Source organism: Montipora capricornis, chromosome 4, assembly GCF_036669925.1.
Source record: "Montipora capricornis isolate CH-2021 chromosome 4, ASM3666992v2, whole genome shotgun sequence".
In the NCBI taxonomy this organism is placed as follows: domain Eukaryota; kingdom Metazoa; phylum Cnidaria; class Anthozoa; order Scleractinia; family Acroporidae; genus Montipora; species Montipora capricornis.
Window position 1 is genome coordinate 42712903 of NC_090886.1, and position 7500 is coordinate 42720402.

Genomic DNA, 7500 nt, shown 5'->3' on the forward strand with positions numbered 1-7500 from the left:
TCGTTGGGGCAAATTCGCGCCAATATTTATCTGAATGACGTATAGGTTGTGACGTAAGACCCCACATTGACTATTCCATTTCAATCTTGCCTTGTCCATTTCACTTTTGTATTTTTGGCGGTTCCGGCGCAAACCATTTGCTGCAACACTAAACCATTTGTCGTCACGCTAAGCCATTTGGGGTAACACTAAACCGTTTGACATTATGGTAAACCGATCAATGTTATGCTAGACCATTGCGGTTCACGATTAACCATTTGCAGATAAAATAAGCCATCTCCATTTTGTGTTTTAAATACATCACTTCAAATTCTGATAAACCGTTCTACAAAGGACAATTAAACCATTCCGGTTTATTCTTAACCATTAACAAGGTTTGTATTTTTGGCGGTGACGGCTGCCCATAGAATATAACATTATACCACAAAGTGGAAGTAAGGAGACTATTAATTAAAAGGGCTCTTCCCTTAAGGCGTAAGTCTCTGTGCCGCCACACTCCGATGATATTATTAATTTTCTGAATCTTCGTTTCCCAGTTTATCCGAGAACAGTCCACGTTGCCAAAATACTGGCTCAGGATCTCTTTCGGGATGAAGTCATTGTACCAGTCGAAATCATGTAGCTGCTCTGTACGTGGTGAAAAAGCTCCACATCATAATCCCCTACACTTGCCCTTGTTAATTTTGGCCCCGGAGGCACGCTCATAGCGGTCAAAAACGGAAAAAAACTTTCTATAATGGAGTCATCATCTGTTACAAGTAAGGTGGTATCATCAGCAAACTGGGAAAGTTTGAGCTCCGTATTGGAGTTGGGAGGGTTGATCCCATGTATTCTAGGGTTGTTCCTGATGTTCACCGCCAATGTTTCAGCCGACAAGACATACAAGGGCATGGACAAAGGACATCCTTGCCTTAGTCCTCTCTCCAAGCTAATAAAAGCTGTGAACCAACCATTCGTTTTAACAGAGCTAGAGACTGACTTGGATCCATCTGAAGAAACTGGGTCCGAAACCAAACCGCTCAAGTGTCTTAAACAGGAATCCGTGCTCAACGCGGTCAAAAGCTTTCAGCTGATCCACGGAGATCAAGGCGAGCAGTACATTCTCTTTGTTAGCATACGTGATAACATCGTGCAAAAGGCGCGTGTTGTCATTTATTGTGCGCCCTTTAATGGAGGCCGTCTGATCAGAATGGACAATAAGGGGAAGTACTTTATGAAGCCTATTAGCAAGCGCCTTGGTTAAAATCTTATAATCCGATGTCAGTAGTGTAATTGGCCTCCAGTTCTTAAGCAGGGTTCGATCTCCCTTTTTAAATAATTGCGTAATTATCCCACATCGTTGAGATGCCGAAAGGCGCCCGGCCAGAAAGGCGTAATTGAAGACACGTGTCAGACTGTTGCCAAATTGAGGCCAAAAATGCTTGTAAAAGTTGGACGTCAAACCATCTATTCCAGGCGATTTATCGTTTTGCATGGAAAGAGCAGCTATTCGAAGCTCTTCCGCAGAAAGCTCTCCCTCACACAATTCGCACGCATGAGCAGGCAAGCTTGTCAATGCATCGTTCAGAAACACCTCCTGCGCTTCTTCATCACTCACTTCCTCGGAATAGAGCTTTTTATAAAACGCATAAGACTCTGACAGTAATCCCTTTGTATCAGATACAGTTTCCAAGCTCTCCTTTGTAAGCACTCGAATGGTCTGGTCTGCTCTACAGCTTTTCTCCAGCGAAAAGAAGTAACATGTACTTTTCTCTCCCTCTTCGATGAAACGAGCCTTTGTTCGAACCTTAATGGCCTCAAGATCCACCAACTCCAACTGCCTAAGCTTTTCTTTTGCTGAGAGGTAGCGTTCTATGTCACGAGTTGTTTCATTTACAGCCTGTTCTTGCAAACGATCCAGTTCGTGTTCCAGCTTAAAACGTTCATGCCCCTGCAACTTACGACGGATCTTCACGCGCCTTATTGCAATAGCTTTAAACTCCTGTTTTGCTCTGTCCCACCGTTTGAGCGGATCATCAAAATCATCCAACTTGCTCTGCCAGCAACCCCAAAAACGTTCCACATCAGCTTGGAACAGAGGATCTTTTAAAAGATCATTGTTAAAGTGCCAATAGCCCGGGCTACGCTTTATCTGGTCAAAATCAAAGGTCCAGCAAATACAATCGTGGTCAGAATGAGCATAGGGTGTAATATCTACAGAAGTAATAAATTGATCCACTGTTTTACTTGTCAAAAAGAAGTCAATACGTGTCCGTATAACGGAATTATCCCAAGCACTCTTCCCAGTCCAGGTAAAATTCCGTTCATTTCTATGGTGAAACCTCCATATATCACACAAGCCATAACGCATCGAGACGTTCTGTCTAAAGTGCGACCATCATTCCCTAACTGGCCAGCCAATTGCAAGATCTCGTGAACAGCCCTGACAGGTAAAAAGCCAGGAACTACCTCGTAACAAATATCGCTTATCTTAATAACCCTTGATGCAATCCAGTCCTTGAAAAACAGTAGCTCATCATGGAGAGTAATATGCCTGTTAACAAAGAGTGGTTCATTTAGGATGTCCGTGGCCATGGTTGGTACGTTTGTGCGAAGACGGCACGGCTCATGTTTCACACAAGCGGACAATAATTTCTTGTGAAAATCTGGAATGTTACGGTCAATGCGTTGGAGAGGGTTCTCAAGTACTAGGGATAGTTTGCCAAGTTCCATATTTGAGATACGTATGAAGTAGGCCGTAAAACGTTTCCAGTGGGCGGTCTCACCCGACAATAACCTTCTTAAAGTGTTCAACCGAAAGGCTTGGACCTTAGTTTCAAGGCGTGGAATGTTAAAACCCCCTTCCTTCAGAGAGAGAGAGCCAGTATTTCCCGATTGATAAGAGGGTGCCTGTTGTCCCAAAAGAAACTGTACACTGATTGCTCTATTTGCGTGATAACCCAAGACAGTACAGACAGCGAGGTAACATTGTACCACAAAGTCGATGTTAACAAACTGTTAATAATCAAGGCCTTGCCTTTATAACTAAGCTCTCTTTGACGCCAGGCTGCTATGATGTTATTGATCTTTGAAATCTTGGCATTCCAGTTTAAAACAGAGCAGTCCACATTACCAAAAAATTGACCCAGAATTTTTTACGGGATTTAGTCATTATAGCAGGCAAAATCAGAGAGCTGATCAGTTCGATTAGAAAAAATCACCGCTCCACAATCCCTTGCATTTACTTTTATTGATTTTAGCCCCGAAGGCGAGTTCATACCGGTCGAAAACGCGAAAGGTTTCAGTAATTGAATGCTCATCCGTGAGTAAGAGGGTCGTGTTATCAGCGAACAGGGATAATTTAACTTCGTTTTCGGACCCAGGAGGTTTAACACCATGGATACCTGGATTTGAGCGAATATTGATAGCCATAGATTCAGCGGTTAGAACATACAGAGGCATAGATAATGGACAGCCTTGCCTTAATCCTCTCTCCAAATGGACAAATATAGTTAGCCAGCCATTAACCTTGACGGAACTTGACACAGAATTATATAGAACTTGGATCCACTGGATCAAAGCTGGGCCAAAGCCAAAGCGCTTAAGACACTTGAACAGGAAATCGTGCGATACTCTGTCGAAGGCTTTCATCTGGTCGATACTGGTCGGCACAGAGTTTGGGTTAGCATACGCAATTACATCGTGTAATAATGGAGCATTGTCATTGATTATTCTCCCCCTAATGGAAGCAGTTTGGTCTGAGTGAATGATGAGCGGGAACACCTCATGTAGCCTTTTCGCAAGCGCTTTAGATAAAATCTTATAATCGGCCGGAAGAAGAGTGATGGGCCTCCAATTTTTCAGCTGAGTACGGTCACCCTTCTTGAGTAATAAAGAAATTATTCCTCGCCGTTGTGACACCGAAAGGCGGCCAACCCGAAACGCATGGTTATAGACGTGAACTAATTAATCACCTTACAGGTGCCAAAAATGCTTATAAAAATTGGTGGTAATGCCATCAAGACCAGGCGACTTATCTTTCTGCATTGCATCAACAGCCCTTTTTAACTCCCTAGTTATAATATCTCCTTCACAAGAGTCTCGCGCATTCTCTACAAGTTCGGGGTATGCTCTATCTAGGAATTCTCTTTGTACCTTTTCGTCACAAGGCTGCGCCGTGTAAAGCTGTTTATAAAACGAAAAGGCCTCCCCAAGCAAGTCCCTAGTTTCAGTAACGGTATCCATGTTATCCTTCGTTAAAAAACGTATGTTTTGTGCTGAACGACGGCATTTCTCAAAAGAAAAAAAGAAGCGAGTACTCTTTTCACCTTCCTCGACAAACTGCGCTTTTGCTCGTATTTTAATAGCCTCTAACTCCTTAAGTTCGAAGTGCCTCAAGCCCTCCTTTGCTAAGAGATATTGCTCTATATCGTTAGTAGTACCATACTTTGCCCGCTCTTGAAGCTTATCCAATCTACTCTGTAAAACATACCATTCTTGGCGCCGAATTTTCCCAATGATCATCGCCCGTCTAATAGCAATCCGCTTAAAGCTTAACTTTGCTTTCTCCCACCACTCAAAAGGGTCAGCCAAATTTTCGAGCTCTTCAACCCAATTTGACCAGAAACGCTCGATTTCCTCCTGGAAAACACCGTCCGCAAGAAGCTCGTTATTAAAGTGCCAGTATCACGGGCCACGTTCAACTCTTTCAAAATCAATGGTCAGAGTCAAACAATCGTGATCCGACTGGGGATAGGGTTGAATATCCGTTGCGGTTACACATTGGTTAACGGGTTTGCAAATAAAAAAGTAATCAATACGTGTGCGGATGAAAAGAGATGGATCTCTTGGATCTCTACCTGTCCACGTGAAATTGCGTTCATCCTTATGTCGTTTCCTCCAAACGTCTACCAAACTAAAACGTGTATTAAGGGCATTTAGAAGCACGGATGCGGATTGACGCAAATTAGGAACCCCACCGAGCTTATCCAAGCGCGAGTTAAAAATACAGTTAAAATCGCCTCCCAAGATGTTATATTAGTCGTTTGAATCCGACAGAAACCTATTCAAATCCGAGAAAAAAAGCACGTCGCTGAGAATCTTTTGATGGAGCATAAACATTAATCAAGTTAAGCGTGCGATCGTCAATTTTCAAAAGCATATTCAAAGCACGACCTTCGTTATCCCTCCGAATTTGCTTCTCATTGTCATCCAGACGCAAAACAATCAGTATGGCCACACCTCGAGAAGAGTTCGTCCCATGGGAAAAAAAAGCATCACCCTCCCACTCACGTTTTATTTGCATATCTAATTCAACCGTCCAGTGTGTATAGAGACTTCTCAGGCTTTTTGCGATTGTGGCTATTTCCTTTGGGATAATTTTGAAAGAAACTTTAAAAACCTTAAGAAGCCAAAAGATGAGGAAAACATATTGCCTAGCCCCGGGATTAATCAGAGCTCATTCGAGCCCTCCGTATTTGAACCAGAAACCTTCAGATCTTTAGTCTGACGCCTCTCCCAACCTGAGCTATCTCGGGCCAAGATAACAAGGAGCGGTAATGAGGGTCATGTTACTCACACAGGGCTAAAGAGGAGGCTAGCCGTCCCATGCGTTGGAAAAGAGGAAACGATGTAGTAGAGACTTCTCAGGCTATTTGCGCCGTGGCGAGTTACTTTGGGATAATTTTGAAGGAAACTTTGAAAAACTTCAGAACCCCAAAGATGAGGAATGAGCAAAAATCATTGCTAAAGAAGAGGCTGTCCGTCCAATACGTTGGAAAGAGGAAGCGATTGATAGAGACTTCTCAGGCTTTTTGCGCTTGTGGCGATTTCCTTTGGGATGATTTTGAACGAAAATTTGAAAAAAAATTTAGAACCCGAAAGATGACGAATGAGCAAAAATCATTGCCAAGACCCAGGATTAATCAGAGCTCCTTCGAGCCCTCCGTATTTGAACCAGGGACCTTCAGATCTTCAGTCTGACGATCTCCCAACTGAGCTATCTCGGCCAAGATGACAGGGAGCGGAAATGAAGGTCATGTTACTCACACTGGGGTATAGAGGAGGCTGTCCGTCCAATGCGTTGGAAACGAGGAAACGATGTAGAGAGACTTCACTTCTCAGTCTATACAGAAACCTACTAAATACATAAAAAAGAAAAGCCACTGTACAAAACGCGGCCCTGGATTCTCTTTTAAAAATAGTAAACTCATAGCTACTGATAAAATCAGGAAGCGCATTACGCAACTTAGCTGATACGTAAGAAGAAAGAAAACTAAGACCATAACTGGTTGTTCCAGGTTTATTAAGGAAAAGAATGTAATTTCCGCGAAGATCACGCATAAGAAGGGGACAGGGGAGAAAACGTATTTTTTCCATATAAGACAAAACAAAACAACAACACATCCTTTTATCAAGCAATACGAGGAAATTTTGAATGTGCTTATTGCATAGAGATATCGAGCTTGACTTTCGTAGTAAGAGGACAGGTAATCTGCAAATATAAATATCGCTATTCTCTTATCTACACTAGTATACAGTTTCTTTTACGCTAGAATTACATTGAAATGAAAGCACAACTTTGTCGCGAATTTTCTATGATAAAAGCATGTTCAAAAATCCAAAATCTACGTTAACAGCACACACCAGGCCTACTCCTGAGTATCTGGCTAGAAATCATTTTCTCTGGCCGCGCTTCAGCCATTCGATGAGGGCCAGTCTCGCGCTTCTTAAGTTGCATCGCTCATGCCCAAAAAGAATTCTGGGTAATTCTGCAAATCCATGACAAGGCAAGACACCCGATTCTCATTTCATAGTTTTTGTTCATAAGTGTCGGGCCACCCAGTCCTACAAGCAAAATAACGCATCGATTGAAGGTTTTAGCATTCAAAACTTGCCCAGATTGTGTCAGTAGGTCCTGGAATTCGTCCACAGAAAGGCCAGAGAGACAACTTCACTCGTGAACCGCCATGTTTACAACAGAGCATTTTAGGCGTCCCAGTCTGCATGAAACCATCTCTCGCCTCTGTCTTCTTTCAAAGGCTTGCCTTAACCCACATTCTCGCTTAATGATGCCAGCCTGGTGGCTTCTGTAGACGAAATGGCCTGAAAAGGCACTTATAAAATGATTACTTACCAGATTTAAGCCAACTCGCTCGCCCCCTCTCGGAACACAAACGGTTGACATTTGTCACGTGATTCTCTAACATGAGCCCACATATACTGTATACAGGATATGTTTCATGAGGTAAGTGCTTGGTGTATCCTTTATTATTATGTATACAAGGGTATACATGGGTATATAGGGTATTTAGGGCTAATTATTTAAAGACACTATACCTTTTTCTAGTGGAGACTTTGGACCTCACTACGCATGCGCAGTAGCGTAATTGTTTCTTTTTTGATCCCACGACATGGCAAAAATTCAAAATATACGCGTGGAAATACATTATAATTTAATACACTATAATAGGGGATACATGAGTTACCTTGGAACAATGGTTTGCTGGGGATGTTCAGTCT